Source organism: Heterodontus francisci, chromosome 13 (genome assembly GCF_036365525.1).
Source record: "Heterodontus francisci isolate sHetFra1 chromosome 13, sHetFra1.hap1, whole genome shotgun sequence".
NCBI lineage: Eukaryota > Metazoa > Chordata > Chondrichthyes > Heterodontiformes > Heterodontidae > Heterodontus > Heterodontus francisci.
In genome coordinates, this window is record NC_090383.1 from 32531844 (window position 1) to 32548922 (window position 17079).

Consider the following 17079-nt stretch of genomic DNA (forward strand, 5'->3'; position numbering starts at 1 on the left):
GAAAATGTAGCAGCACAGTTAAGTCAGCTAACAAACCTGAAACCAAGCTAGAGTAAAGAGACGTTACTCAGACTGAACGGTTGGAGGTGGTTTACCTCTGGGGTACATAGTGGGTTCATTTTTATTCCTGATATATAGATGTTTTGAACCTGGGCATAAGCAGCACAATCTGAATTGGTCAACAATACAAAAGTAAGGGCTTTGGTTAACAGCGAGGACAGTTGAAAACTTCAGGAAGATAAACAGGTTAGTGAATTGGACAGAGGTGCAAAATGCAAGTTAACGTGTAAGGCAATACATTTTGACAAAAGGAAGCAAACACTCAAGGGAGACGTTGGAAGATACAGATAAACTGAGACCACAGAAATATAGGAACAGGAGTAGGCCATTTAGCCCCTCATGCCTGTTCTACAATTCTAGAGATCATGGCTGATCTGGGACGTAACATGATATATTCACCTTTGCCACATATTCCTCCATACCTCTGGTTAACAGAAATCTATTAATCTCAGATTCAAAATTATTAACCTAGCATCAACTGCCTTTTGTGGAAGATTGTTCCAAACTTGTACCACCCTTTGTGTTAAATTGTATCCTAACTTCACTCCTGAAAGCCCTGGCTCTAATTTATAATGCTATGTCCTCTAGTTCTGGATTCCCCAATCAGCAGAAATAGTTTCTCTCCATCTATCCCATCAGTTCCCCTCAATAACCAGTAAACAAATTGTAGCAGAGGTGTGACCCACAGATACTGGAGCCTTAATCAGTTGTCACATTTGTTAATTCTAATTAATTGTGTTTAATGGTACGCAGTTGTTGGGCATTAATTGGGGTTTCATGAGCACATATAAAAGGAGAAAATTATTGAAACCATGACATGTTTGAGTTAGGTGGTGTTTGCTTGTAAAATTTCTCTCTAAATAAATGTTCATAACGGAGCCAATCTTTGCTCAGTCTATCTTCATCAACTGGCTCTCTGCAATAGAACAGGGTAGCAGAGTATGGTTGCCTAAAGATGAATGTTGGAAGCTAAAAAATAAATACTGAATGATGATTACTATCCTAGTAGCCACTGAGAGAAATGGAAGAAAACAAGAATAAACTGTTAGGCTATGACTACTCTCCGTGGTCAGACTTTGGAAAACAGATAGCTATTCAATGGAGGAACATATCATGGGCTTTAACAGACCATATAAAACTTAGAGGAAATTCAATTTAGAGATCCCTGATTCAGTGCCATCATTTAAATTGCTGGATTGTATTAAGGTGTCATATGCAGACAGGCTCCTGGTTTGAACTGGTGTTTGGTTCTCAGAGATTCCCTGTTGGATCAGATGTCTCCTGCCTTGAAAGAATTCCTGGCCAAAGAGAGTCATTTCCTGTAGCCTTGGGTGGACCAAATAGGACACCCCAAATTCCCTTCTGTACTGTGCAACAGTCATCTTGCTCTCAAAGGTACTGCAATTCATTCCATTTTTCTACACACTTGAATACTTTACATTCAGGGAGAAGGGCTTTCATCAAGACTGAGGTCTCACAGGAAATTCAGTGAACACTGAGGCATTGTATTTGACTGCCCAGGACAGAATTTAATTATAAAAGAGAGGGTCATAAGGGATGGAAAGTCCCTGGTAATGTAAGAGGTCGTGATGGTAAGAAAGTACTCATCAAAGGCGGCAATAAAACTTTTGAGGTTCATTCCTTATGATTAATCAGGATTAATTAAAAAAGTTTGGACTCTTGTAGCCAGAAGTAAAACGAGGCACCTTGAACCTCACATGCTCTGTGATAAGATCACGAAAAACACAATACAGTAGATCAAGGGCTGAACAGTGGTAATGTGAGTGAGCATGACGCACAGGATAGAGCTATTGCATCCATAGGCCAATTGACCAGAGTGGATATTCGGGTGATATATATTCCAGAAGGCTCTAGTGAATGGAGGGATGCGGCAATTGAGAGACGTGTAGAAAAAGCTAGTGGCAAGTTTAAATACTGTTCGAATGTTCAAGATGATGGCCAAGAGGAGGGTCAGTGGACTGGCAAAATGGGGCAAAAAAAAAAGATTGGAGAGTACAAAAGCACAGTGCAAGTTTTGATAGTGGTCTGGAAGTGACTCTTGCATCAAAATAATGACTTGCAGGAGAAAGAGTCTCCAATGGTGAGGGGGCAATTTCACAGTACTAGTCCCTACAGTCACATAGGTGGTTTTGCACTGAAAAAGTTTTTGCAGATGAGACTTGAGGCTAGAGCGAGGCTAGCCGCTAAGGGTTTTGAAGAGCAACTGAGTGATACAGATGTTAGAGTGGACTCGCTCAACTGGAAAAGTAATCTTGAAAATCTTTTTAGCCGGGAAATGAGGTGGGCCAAGTGTCTGTAGAGGAGAATGCGAGAATAGAATGATAGTCAACATAAAAGGAAACTCAAAAATCTACCAGCATGTAAATAGTAAGCGGGTACTAAGAGGTGGAGTGGGGCCTATTAGGGACAAAGAAGGTAATATATGCTTAGAGGCACAGGGCAAAGCTAGCATACTTAGTAAATACTGATACAAAGTGTTTATTAAGGGAGAGGAATCTGACAAGAACAGTAGAAGCAGAGAGATGGGTAGGGTAAAAATAAAAATTGAGAGTGAAGAGGTACTAGAAAGGCTGGCTATGCTCAGGGTAGATAAGTCACTTGGTCTGCATGGCTTGCATTGCAGGTTGCTTAAAGAAGTGGGAGTGGAGATAGCAGAAGGGTTTGCCATAATCTTCCAATCTTCTCTAGATACAGGAGAGGTGCCAGAAGTTTGGAGAGTGGCAAATGTGACACCCTCCGCCTGTGCGGAGTTTGCAAGTTCTCCCTGTGACCATGCGGGTTTCCGCCGGGTGCTCTGGTTTCCTCCCACAGCCAAAGTTTGCAGGGTGATAGGTAAATTGGCCATTGTAAATTGCCCCTAGTGTAGGTAGGTGGTAGGAGAATGGTGGGTATGTGGTAGGGAATATGGGGATTAATGTAGGGTTAGTATAAATGAGTGGCTGTTGGTCGGCACAGACTCAGTGGGCCGAAGGGCCTGTTTCAGTGCTGTATCTCTCTATGACTCTATAAAGGGTGTAAGAGCAGTCTTAGCAACTACAGGCCAGTTAGTTTATCAGTGGTGGATAAGGTTTTGGAAAAATAATCAGGGAAAAAAATTAACAGGCATTTGGAGAGGTTTGAGTTCATTAAGGATAGCCAACATGGATTTGTAAAAGGCAGATCATGCTTGAATAATCTAACTGAATTTTTTTGAAATAGTGACAGAGAAAGTTGATGAAAAGAATGTGGTGGATGTTGCCTCTATGGATTTTAAGAAAAGTACCATATAAAAGAGCTGGTTAACAAATTTGAGGCTCATGGAACAGGATGGTCAGTGTCCAACTGGATAAAAAAATGGCTCAAAGACAGAAACTGAGTAGTGGTAAATGCTTGTTTTGTAGACAGGAGGATGGTAGACAGTGGTGTTCAAGGGTCAATACTGGGACCACTGCTTTTTTTTTCTTGCTATAAATGAATAATTGGATCTTGGATAACAGTAGGATTTCAAAATTTGCCGATGATACCAAAGTTGGAGGAATTGCAAACAGTGCAGATGATGCGAACTGCCTGCAACAAGACATAGATAGGCTAGTAGAATGGAAAGACAAGAGGCAGATGGAATTTAATACAGACAAGTGTGAAGTGATGCATTTTGGCAGTAGGGATAGGGTGAGGCAATAGAACTGCACCATTAAGTCTAAAAGTGTGTGCAGGAACACAGAGACCTGAGATGCATGTGCATCCATCTTTGAAAGTAGCAGGACATATCGAAAGAGTGGTTAGCAAAGCATATGGGATCTTGGGCTTCATAAACAGAGGCATGGAGTACAAAACCAGGGAGGTTATGCTGAACTTTTATAAAGTCTTGGTTAGGCCCCAACTCGAGTACTGCGTTCAGTTCGGGTCACCACACTTCAGGAAAGATGTGAGGGTCCTCAAGAGGGTGCAGAGGAGATTTACCAGAATGGTTCCGGGGATGGGGAATTTGAGTTACAAGGTTAGGTTGGAAAAACAGGGGTTGTTCTCCCTGGAGCAAAAGGAGATTGAGGGGCGATTTAATAAAGTACAGATTATGGTAACCAAAGAAGCAACAGGTGCAGAAGTGTAACTATAGAAACTAAACAATGTATCTTTGGCCTGAATGATACTTCCAGGATGTGATCTTTTTATGTGAGATCTGTTTTGCTGAAAATAGATTGTGTTCAATTAAAAGCAATGTTTAACTGCTATCAAAGGAAAACCTTTAGGCACCTGCACGATGCATGTTGATATGGGGAGACGCTGCAGAATTTGAGGAATGTATTATAAGATTAAGGTATAATTTAAAATTGGGAGTCAGGTTTCTGGGGCTTTTAAATATTTGGTTTAGACATTAAGCAAAGTAGTTGCGGAATAACTTTAAATCAACAATGCTATTCAGAGTGTCCCTCCCATCTCTGTTAGATCAAAGAAAGATGATGTTATACATCTAAGAGGAGTCAGAGCAATTGTGAAGCTTAATTGGTCAGCTAAACTGGTTGGGCACTCAGACTGGACCAGATAATAGTTTTGATGCATTGGACTTAAGTACTATGTTGAAACACCCTAAAGTTGTGCATGTTTTAAGGGTAAATAAAACATTTTTTAAAAATTAAATCTGGAGCAAAGTGTACTTAAGTTCCAACCTTTGGTGATTCAGAACATCAAACTGTCATTTTTAGCAATTCTTCACATGCTAATCTTCCTGATGGGTATTTGTGTACAGCTGGTTTCATAATATTTTTGTTAAGTAAAAATGGGAAATGTTGTCCTATACCTTGAGAAGCTAAGAACATAAAAAGTGTTGTTAGAAGTACTTTAGCTGCTAAAGCACTGGCTTTTGTGGAGGCAGTGGATATGGGATTCTGTACAATGGGCATACTGAAGATAGTATACTCATTGAATGTTACGTCGATAATTGTTCATTGTGGGATAACGTACACACTAAGAAAATGTGAGTGAGAAAGCTTATGTATTGACTCTGCTGGCTTGAAACAAATGTAAAGAAAGGAAATCTCAAATTAAATGGCTAATGCAAGTTATCAATTGTCAGATTGTACAAACATTTCTATTTGTAAAACAAAAATTGTTAGGGGTCCTAAGGAGGGGTGTCTTACAACGTAATGCGTTGTACAGAATACCAAGGTTTTTTTTGATTTGTTTTGAAATTCTGGTTGCATATACTTAAATAAAAATTAGAGTTAAGGGAAAGAAGGGAATCTGTAAATTGTATAATAATTGTATTTCAGGGAATGTTTGTGGTGGACATTACTGGGGTTTCACTTGAGCACACGGAAAAGACACGTATTGTGGTTGAGTTAGGAGATGTACGCTTATAATGTTTCACTCTTAAGTAAATGTTGTACTGGAGGCAATTTTGACTCTACCTTATCCTTCACCAACTAGCTTTCCAGAATAGAACATTACTACCCAGGAATTCAAATACATAATTCCTTGAAAGTACAAGTGAAAGTAAATAAAACCATAAAGATTGACACCATTTAGAGTTCTATAAAGAGACAGTGTATGTATAAGATTGGCTAGACCAGTTAAAGGACTGTATGCAGTTTGGAGTGCCCTAGTATAAACAGGCCTTAGCTCAACTGTATGGAGAGTTAAAGATGGGAGGCCAGTAGGAGAGAATTGGAAGCAGAGAAGATACAGCACTACGAGAGCAGAGCTGTGGGATTCACTTTGGATTGATCTAAATGCTGAAAATGCACATTGGCAAGTGCAGCAAGTGCATCTGAGGCATCCCAAAACTCTGAATGACAAGACTATCAGTCTATGTCCTTAATCAATAAAATTTAAGGATTGCGACTGAAACAAAGGAATAGTAGAGGAGCAGCCATGTGTTGTGAACTCGCCATAACTTTTGCTGGAACATTTGTCCTAATCAATCAGGTTTAGGCAATACTAAACTATGGGTTTCCTTCTCAATTTAGGAAATCACTTGAATTTTGGCATGTTTGTACTTTGTAATACTGGTTACTACATTTAAACAGTTCCACCGAAATCAATTGGGGAAGAACATTTAAAATTTACACCTCAGCAGTTTACCCTAATATCTTCATCACTGCAAAACTAGGTGACTGGGAGAGTCCAAATATAAATGTCCCAAGCTCTTCCAAAAACTACCTGCTGAGGAAATTGCTACAAATGATCTCCTAACAGTTTGCAAACAAACATGTCAGTACAATGGCACAGAATAATTCAGGTAATTGCACATTTTTATTTAGAATAAAGAACTGGAGTAAACCATTCAGACCTTTGAACCTGCTTCACCATTCAATAGGATCATGGCTAATCTTCAACCTCATCTCCACATCCCTCCATTCCCTTAGTACCAAAAAAAACTATTGACCTTCATCAACGACTGAACATCTACAGCTCTCGGGGGTAGAATTCCAAAGATTCCCAACTTTTTGAGTGAAGAAATTTCTCATCTTAGTCTTAAATGCCCACACCCCTTATTCTGAAACTGACTGTTCTAGATTTCCCCAGCCAGGGGAAACATTTTCTCAGCATCTACCCTGTGAAGCCCCTTAAGAATTTTATATATTTCAATTAGATCACCTCTCATTCTCCTAAATTCCAGGAACTATAAGCCTAGTCTACTCAATCTCTCCTTAAAGAACAATCGCCAGACCCCAGGAACTAGTCTGGTGAACTATTGTTGCACTCCCTCTACGGCAAGTATGTCTTTCCTTAGGCAAGGAGATGAAAATTGCACACGGTACTCCAGGTGTGCCATCACCAATACCCTGTATAATTGCCACAAGATTTCTTTACTCTTATACTCCAATCCTTTTGTAACAAAAGCTGACATACCATTTGCCTTCCTAACTGCATGCTGTACCTGCATGTTAACTTTGTCATTCATGTACAAGAACACCCAGGTCCCACTGAATGCAAACATTTCCCAGTCTCTTGCTACTCAAACAATATTCTGTTTTTTTTAAATTTTTCCTACCAAAGTGGATAATTTCACACCTCGCCACATTATATTCCATTGCCATGTCCTTGTCCACTCACCCAACCTGTCCATATCCCACTGCAACCTCTTTGCATCCTTCTCACCACTTACTTTCCCACCTAACTTTTGTATTTTCAGAAAACCTGAATACATTACACTCAGTCCCCTCATCCAAGTCATGAATAGATTGTAAATAGCTGAAGCCCAAGTACTGATCCTTGCAGCACCCTGCTAGTTACAGCCTGCCAACCAAAAAATGTCCTAATTATTCCTATTGTTTTTTGTCCATTAACCAATCCTCAACCCATGCTAATATATGACCCCAATCCCACGAGCCCCAATTTTGCCTAATAACGTATGGCACTAATCAAATGTTTTTTTTGAAAATCCAAATCCAAATACATCCTCTGCTTCCCCCTTACCCATAATACTAGTTACATCCTCAAAAGACTCAAAAAAAACAAAACATATAAATCATTGTTGATTCTGCCTATGATTTTCCAAGTGCTGCATTACCACGTCCCTAACAGATACTAGCATTTTGCCTACGACTGATATTAGGCAAACAAGCCCATAGTTCCCCTTTTTCTCTCTTCCTCCTTTCTTAAATAGTGGGGTCATGTTCGCCACCTTCCAATCCTTAGGAACTGTTCTAGAATCTGAGGAATTCTGGAAGATGAAAACCATTGCATCCACTATCTGTTAAACCCCTAGAATGCAGGTCATCAGGTCCAAGGGATCTGTCGCCACTTAGTCCCATTAGTTTCTCCAGCACTATTTCTTTGCTTATACTGATTTTTTTTTTTTTAAGTTCTTAATTCTCACTACAGGTTTCATGTCCAAAGTATGGTAGTCCAAGAACCGGACATTTTTGAAAATACTCAGATGCAACAGGTTTAGTGTCAATTGATCATAATTACTTAAAAAAGACTGAAGACCCAGCTTTTTTTAGTATCCCCCTTAAAGAACTAGAGGGAAGAAGGGGAACGATGAGGGCTGGGAAATGGAAGTTCTTTTGGTTTCCAAAATAAGGGAAAATCCAAAATCCTTCATGGTCTCTATCCCAATGGTGCCGGATTTTGAAAGTCTGACCTGCAGACCCTTGGTTCCGGAATATTTCCAGAATTGTTTTGTATCTTCCACTGTGAAGATAGATACAAAGTATTTGTTTAACACTTCTATTTCCTTATTTATTATAATTTCACCTGTCTCTGCCTCTAATGCTCCCGCATTTATTTTCACTAATCTATTCCTATTTACATCCCTATAAAAAACATTCAATCTTTTTATGTCTCTTTTTAGTCTATTCTCATATTTTCTTGCTTTATCAATTTCTTGGTCCTCCTTTGCTGAATTCTAAAATCTCCCCAATCAGGTCAACTATTCTTTTTGGCAACATAATAAGCTTCTTTCTTTGATCTAGTACTATCTTTAACTCCTCTTGCTAGCCACAGTTGGACCACTTTTTCTATGAGATTATGTTTTAAAGGAACGTATATTTGAGTATTGCTGAAAATAGAGTAATGCTAATAGAGTAATGCTTTTCATCTTGCACTCATCGGGACAATCCGCAAGAATAACCAATATAAGGGAAAACAACTTATACAGCAGAAGAAAGTGCTGATTGGTAGAGGCATTGCCATGGAGAAATCACCAGTTTACGGTGATTGACAGTTAACTGCCAAGCTTTGTTTGAAATTTAAACCAGGCAGCTTGACTCAGATTCCTCAGGGCCTTGACCAATGAACCAGCGAATGGCTGTGACTGTACTACTAAAGTTCTGTACCAACAAATGACTGAATATATATTTGTTGCAAATTATATATTAATTCTTTTAATGCTAGACATTGCTTATATACCGTGATATCTTTTAATGTAGTTTCCCTGAGCCAAACCGCCCCTCATACCTGCATAGTTTGCTTTGTTTAGATTTTAAGACCAGAGTTTTGGATTTAACAATCACTTTCAAACTCGATCTAAAATTGTTATATTATGGTCACTCTTCCCTAGAGGCCCCTTTACTATGATGTTATTAATTAGCCCTTTCCATTGTACAATTGGAGGTCTAAAATAGCCTACTCCCTAGTTGGTTCCTCAACATACTGATCTAGAAAACTAATCATGTATGCATTCCATGAACTCATGCTCCAGACTACTGCAAATTTGGTTTGTGAAGTTTATATGATCAATGCCTCCCATGATTACTGTATTACTCTTCTACGTGCCATTATTTTCCTGATTTATACCCTGCCATACAATACAACTATTAGGGGACATTAGGAGTAAAAAGGGTAGGAATGCAATAGTTATAGGGGATTCAGTTGTAAGGGGAATAGACAGGCGTTTCTGTGGCCACAAAAGTGACTCCAGGATGACATGTTGCCTCCCTGGTGCTAAGGTCAAGGATGTCTCACAGCTGTTACAGGACATTCTGAAGGGGGTGAACAGCCAGTGGTCGTGGTACACATTGGTACAAGTGGCGTAGGTAAACAAAAAAAGGATAAAAGATCCTAAAAGCAAAATATAGGGAGCTAGGAAGTTGAAAAGCAGGACCGCAAAAGGTAGTGATCTCAGGATTACTACCAGTGCCACGTGCTAGTCAGAGTAGAAATAGCAGGATATATCGGATGAATGTGGCTGAAGAGATGGTGTCAGGGGGAGGGTTTTAGATTCCTGGGACATTGGACCAGTACAAAATGGATGAGTTACACCTGGGCAGGACCGGGACTGATGTCCTAGGGGGAGTATTTGCCAGAGCGGTTGGGAGGGTTTAAACGAAAATGGCAGGGGGATGGGAACCTTTGCAAGGAGTCAGGAGGGGGGAAATCAAAGAAAAGAACAAAAGACAGTAAGGGGAATAAGAAAAGTGACAGGCAGAGAAATCAAGGGCCAGAATCAAACAGGGACACAGTGAAAAATAGTGGGAAGGGGACAAGTAATGTTAAAAAGACAAGCCTTAAGGCTTTGTGCCTTAGCACATGGAGCATTCGCAATAAAGTGGATGAATTAATAGCGCAAATAGATGTAAGCGGGTTTGATATAGTCGGGATTATGGAGACATGGCTGCAAGGTGACCAGAGATGGGAAATGAACATCCAGGGGTATTCAGTATTTAGGAAGGACAGACAAAAAGCAAAAGGCGGTAGAGTTGCATTGCTGGTTCAAGAGGAAATTAACACAATAGTGAGGAAAGATATTAGGTCTGACGATGTGGAATCTGCATGGGTAGAGCTGAGAAACATTAAGGGGCAAAAAAAAAAAACTCTATAGACCCCCAAACTGTAGTGGTGATGTTGGGAATGGCATTAAACAGGAAATTAGAGACACATGCGATAAAGGAACATCTAATTATGGGTGACTTTAATCTGCATATAGATTGTGCAAATCAAATTAGTCAATACCGTAGAGGAGGAATTCTTGGAGTGTATATGGGATGGTTTTCTGGACCAATACGTTGAAGAACCAGCTAGAGAACAGGCCATCCTAGACTGGGTATTGTGTCATGAGAGAGGAATAATTGAAAATCTAGTGGTGCGAGACCCCTTGGGGATGAGCGACCATAATATGATGGAATGCTTCATCAAGATAGAGAGTGACGTAATTGATTCTGAGACTAGGGTCCTGAAACTTAGTAAAGGAAACTACGAAGGTATGAGGCGCGAGTTGGCTATGACAGATTGGGAAACATTACTTCAAGGGATAACGGTGGATAGGCAATGGCAAACATATAAAGAGCGCATGGATGAACTGCAACAATTGTTTATCCCTGTCTGGCGCAAAAGTAAAATGGGAAAGGTAGCCAAACCATGGCTTACAAGGGAAATTAGAGATAGCATTAGATTCAAGGAAGAGGCATATAAATTTGCCAGAAAAAACAACAGACTTGAGGATTAGGAGCAGTTTAGAATTCAGCAAAGGAGGACCAAGGGATTGATTAAGAAGGGGAAAATGGAGTACGAGAGCAAGCTTGCAGGGAACATAAAAACTGACTGTAAAAGTTGCTATGGGTATGTGACGAGAAACAGATTGGTGAAGACAAATGTAGGTCCCTTACAGTCAGAAACAGGGGAATTTATTATGGGGAACAAAGAAATGGCTGACCAACTAAATGCACACTTTGGTTCTGTCTTCACAAAGGGCGACACAAATATCATACCAGAAATGTTGGGGAACACAAGGCTTAGTGAGAGAGGGGAACTGAAGGAAATCAGTAGAGAAATGGTGTTGGGGAAATTGATGAGATTGAAGGCCGATAAATCCACAGGGCCTGATGGTATGCATCCCAGAGTACTTAAGGAAGTGGCCCTAGAAATAGTGGATGCATTGGTGGTCATCTTCCAAGATTCTATAGACTCTGGAACAGTTCCTACAGATTGGAGGGTAGCTAATGTAACCCCACTATTTAAAAAAGGGAGGTAGAGAGCAAGCAGGGAATTACAGACCAGTCAGCCTGACATTGGTAGTGGGGATAATTTTAGAGTACATTATCAAAGATTTTATAGCAGAGCACTTGGAGAACAGTGGTAGAATCGGGCAGAGTCAGCATGGATTTACGAAAGGGAAACCATGCTTGACAAATCTACTAGAATTCTTCGAGGATGTAACTAGTAGAATTGATGAGGGGAAGCCAGTGGATGTGGTTTATTTGGACTTTCAGAAGGCTTTTGACAAAGCCCCACATAAGAAATTAGCGTGTAAAATATGGCGATGGATAGAAAGTTGGTTGGCAGACAGGAAACAAAGTAGGGATAAATGGGTCTTTTTCCCGAATGGCAGGCAGTGACTAGTGGGGTACCGCGGGGATCAGTGCTAGAACCCCAGCTATTCACAATATATATTAATGATTTAGATGAGGGAACTAAATGTAATATCTCCAAATTTGCAAATGACACAAAACTGGGTGGGAGGGTGAGTTGTGAGGAGGATGCAGAGAGGCCTCCGGGTAATTTGGACAGGTTAAGTGAGTGGGCTAATGCATGGCAGATGCAGTATAATGTGGATAAATATGAGGTTATCCATTTTGGTAGCAAAAACAGGAAGGCAGATGATCTGAACGGCTATAAACTGAGAGGGGAATAAGCAGCGACACCTGGGTGTTCTTGTGCACCAGTCGCTGAAGTTAAGCATGCAAGTGCAACAGGCAGTAAAAAAGGCGAATGGTATGTTGGCCTTCACAGCAAGAGAATTTTCATAGCGATAGCCTTGGTGAGGCCACACCTGGAATAGCGTATGCAGTTTTGGTCTCCTTATCTGAGGAAGGATGTTCTTGCCATAGAGGGAGCGCAGTGAAGGTTTACCAGACTGATTCCTGGAATGGCGGGACTGACATATGAGGAGAGATTGAGTCGGTTAGGATTATATTCACTAGAGTTCAGAAGAGTGAGGGGGATCTCATAGAAACCTATAAAATTCTAACAGGATTTGACAGGGTAGATGCAGGAAGGATGTTCTTGATGGTGGGGGAGTCCAGAACCAGGGGTAATAGTCTAAGGATACGGGGTAAACCTTTCAGGACTGAGATGAGGAGAAATTTCTTCACCCAGAGAGTGGTGAGCCTGTGGAATTTGTTACCACAGAAAGCAGCTGAGGCCAAAACATTGTACGTTTTCAAGAAGGAGTTAGTTATAGCTCTTGGGTCTAAAGGGATCAAAGGGTATGTGGCGAAAGCAGGAACAGGTTACTGAGTTGGATGATCAGCCAAGATCATAATGAATGGTGGAGCAGGCTCAAAGGGCTGAATGGCCTACTCCTGCTCCTATTTTCTATGTTTCTATGTAAACAACTCCCAATGTTTTCTGCTTTTTCCTGTAACTCCATTCAAATCCATTCTACTACTTGATTTTTTGAGCTAAGATAATTTCTCTGCTGTCTTTATCCCATCCTTCATTGAGGGCTCCCTAGCCTCCTTTTCCCTCGTCTATTTCTTCCAAAAGAAAAGTTAGACCGTAGTTAGAGTACCCTGGAATATTTAGTTCCCAACCTTGGTCACTTTGCAACCACACCTCAGATACTGAAGCAGTCCGTGTGGAAATGCAGCAAGATCTGGACAATATCCAGGCTTGGGCTGATAAGTGGCAAGTAACATTCGCGCCACACAAGTGCCAGGCAATGACCATCTCCAACAAGAGAGAATCTAACCATTTCCCCTTGACATTCAACAGCATTACCATCGCTGAATCCCCCACTAACAACATCCTAGAGGCTACCACTGACCAGAAACTGAATTGGAGTAGCCATATAAATACCGCGGCTACAAGAGCAGGTCAGAGGCTAGGAATCCTGAGGCGAGTAACTCACCTCCCGACTCCCCAAAGCCTGTCCACCATCTACAAGGCACAAGACAGGAGTGTGATGGAATACTCTCCACTTGCCTGGATGGGTGCAGCTCCAACACTCAAGAAGCTCGACACCATCCAAGACAAAGCAGCCCGCTTGATTGGCACCCCATCTACAAACATTCACTCCCTCCACCAGACACAGTGGCAGCAGTGTGTACCATCTACAAGATGCACTGCAGCAATGCACTAAGGCTCCTTAGACAGCACCTTCCAAACCAGTGACCTCTACCAACTAGAAGGACAAGGGCAGCAAATACATGGGAACACCACCACCTGCAAGTTCCCCTCCAAGTCACACACCATCCTGACTTGGAACTATATCGCCGTTCCTTCACTGTCGCTGGGTCAAAATCCTGGAACTCCCTTCCTAACAGCACTGTGGGTGGACCTACCCCAAATGGACTGCAGCGGTTCAAGAAGGCAGCTCACCACCACCTTCTCAAGGGCAATTACGGATGGGCAACAAATGCCGGCCTGGCCAGCGTCGCCCACATCCCATGAACAAATTTTTTAAAAACACCTCCGTAATGGCTATTAGATCAAACCTATTAATTTCTAACTGTGCTATTAATTAATCTAATTTGCTGTGAGTGTTTCACACAGATACAATGCCTTTAGTTTTGACTTTTTTTCTAATTTTCCCTGACATCACCTTGGTCACTATGCCCTATTACTTTCGTTACTCTCAATGTCTCTGCCTGGCCTATCTGCTTACTTTAACCTCTGCTCTGGAGCCTTGACATTTCCCTTGCTGCTTTTGAATTTACCTTTTTCCTGAACCCTCCCACCACCCCACCCCCTTCCCCCTCCTTTATTAAAGCCCTGTCTACTGTCCTAGTTATTTGATTAGCCAGGTCACTGGTCTCATCCTGGTTCAAGAAGAACAGCTCCTCCTTTCCTCAGTACTGGTACCAGCAGCCCACAAAGTAAAATCCCTGTCTCCCATGCTTCTTCAGCCATGTGGATATAAACGCTCCTACTGTCACTTCTAGTTCTCCTTTTCCATGTAACCATTCCCTTAAATCCAGATTTTCAAGTTTCCAAAAATACATTTACAATTATAATCGATTTTCATAGCTACATATAGCGAATATCAGGAACGTATGGATGAAGGATCTGAAATAAGCTCAAATCGCAACACTTCTGCAGAATGTTCGAGGTGAGGGAAACCTCCGGTGGCCCTGCCGACTTCACCTGCTGGAAGTGCATCCGTCTCCAGCTCCTATCAGACCGTGTTAGGGAATTGGAGCTGGAGCTGGATGAACTGAGGATCATTCGGGAAGCTGAGGGGTTGATAGATAGAAGCTACACGGAGGTCGTTACTCCACAAATCAAAGGCAGCTGGGTAACAGTTAGAGGTGGGAAGAGGTCAGTGCAGGGATCTCCTGTGGTCGTTCCCCTCAACAACAAGTATACAGTTTTAGATACTGTTGGGGGGGACGGCCTATCGGGGGCAGGCTGCAGTGACCGGGCCTCTGGCACGGGGTCCTGCACTGTGGCTCAGAAGGGAAGGAGGGAGAATGGGAGAGCACTAGTCATCGGGGACTCGATGGTGAGGAGTACGGACAGGCGGTTCTGTGGGCGCAGGCGAGACGCACGGATGGTTTGTTGCCTCCCTGGTGCCAGGGTCCGTGATGTTTGTGATCGCGTCTTCAGGATCCTTAAAGGGGAGGGGGAGCAGCCAGAGGTCGTGGTGCACATTGGCACCAACGACGTAGGAAGGAAGGGTGGCACAGATGTTAGAAGTGAGTTTAGGGAGTTAGGCTGGAAGCTGAAAGCTCGGACGGACAGAGTTGTTATCTCTGGTTTGTTGCCGGCGCCACGTGATAGTGAGACTAGGAATAGGGAGAGAGCACAGCTGAACACGTGGCTGCAGGAATGGTGTAGGAGGGAGGGCTTCCAGTTCTTGGATAATTGGACTGCATTCTGGGGAAGATGGGACCTGTTCAAACAGGACGGGCTGCATCTGAACCAGAGGGGCACCAATATCCTGGGAGGGAGGTTTGCTAGTACTGTTCGGGAGGGTTTAAACTAGTTTGGGAGGGGGATGGGAACCGGACTTGTAATCCAGGGACCAGTGGGTCCACTCAGAAAGACAAAGAGTGTAGTGAGGTATTGGGGAAGGTAGCACTGTCGCAGAGGACAGATGGGCACGGAGAAGGGTTAAAGTGCGTATACTTCAACGCAAGAAGCATCAGGAATAAGGTGAGTGAATTGAAGGCGTGGATGGGCACTTGGGACTACGATGTTGTGGCCATCACTGAAACGTGGATAGGTGAGGGGGAGGAATGGTTTTTGGAGGTACCTGGTTATAGATGTTTTCATAAGATTAGGAATGGTGGTAAAAGAGGTGGGGGGGTGGCATTGTTAGTTAGAAATAGTGTAACAACTGCTGAAAGAATTTTCGAGGAGGATCTGCCGACTGAGGCACTGTGGGTTGAGGTCAGGAACAGGAAAGGAGCAGTCACCTTGATGGGAGTTTTCTATAGGCCCCCCAATAGCAGCAGGGAGGTGGAAGAGCAGATTGGGAAACAGATTTTGGAAAGGAGCAGAAGTCACAGGGTAGTAATTATGGGGGATTTCAACTTCCCAAATATTGATTGGCAACTCTTTAGATCGAATAGTTTGGATGGGGTAGTGTTTGTGCAGTATGTCCAGGAAGCTTTTCTGACTCAGTATGTAGACTGCCCGACCAGAGGGGAGGCAATATTGGATTTGGTACTAGGTAATGAACCAGGGCAAGTGATAGAGCTGTTGGTGGGCGAGCACTTTGGAGATAGTGATCACAATTCTGTAGCATTCACTGTGGTAATGGAGAGGGATAGGTATGTGCAACAGGGCAAGGTTTACAATTGGGGGAAGGGTAGATATGATGCTGTCAGGCAGGAACTGAGGAGCATAAGTTGGGAGCATATGCTGGCAGGGAAGGGCACGGTCGAAATGTGGAACTTTTTCAAGGAGCAGATAGTAGGGGCCATTGATAAGCATGTCCCTGTCAGACAGGGAAGGGATGGTCATGTGAGGGAACCGTGGTTGACAAGAGAGGTTGAGAGTCTTGTTAGGAAGAAGAAGGATGCGTATATAAAGTTGAGGAAAAAGGGCACAGGCATAGCTCTGGAGGGATACAAGATGGCCAGGAAGGATCTGAAGAAAGGGATTAGGAGAGCTAAGAGAGGGCATGAAAAATGCTTGGCGGGTAGGATAAAAGAAAACCCCAAGGCCTTTTACGCGTATGTCAGAAATATGAGGATGACTAGGGGGACCGTAGGTCCGGTCAAGGACAATAGCGGGAGACTGTGTGTTGAGCCGGAAGAGATAAGTGAGGTTTTGAATGAGTACTTCTCTTCGGTATTTACGAATGAGAAGGGGTGTATTACTGAAGAGGACGGTGGGAAGCAGACTGGTAAGCTCGAGGAAGTGCTCGTTAGGAGGGAAGATGTGTTGGGGTTTTTGAATAACTTGAAGATAGACAAGTCTCCCGGGCCTGACGGGGTATATCCAAGGATGTTATGGGAAGCAAGGGATGAAATTGCAGAGCCGCTGGCAATGATCTTTTCATCTTCTCTGCTGACGGGGGTGGTACCAGGTGATTGGAGGGTGGCAAATGTTGTGCCCCTGTTCAAGAAAGGGAATAGGAACAACCCTGGGAATTACAGGCCAGTTAGTCTTACTTCGGTGGTAGGCAAG

At 42.5% G+C, this 17079-nt stretch overlaps 1 protein-coding gene across 1 annotated transcript in view; it reads right to left on the bottom strand.

The window, feature by feature from the left end:
- igf2r (insulin-like growth factor 2 receptor) overlaps window positions 1-17079 on the bottom strand; it is a 254891-nt gene that overhangs the window by 199423 nt on the left and 38389 nt on the right. The window lies entirely within an intron of this gene.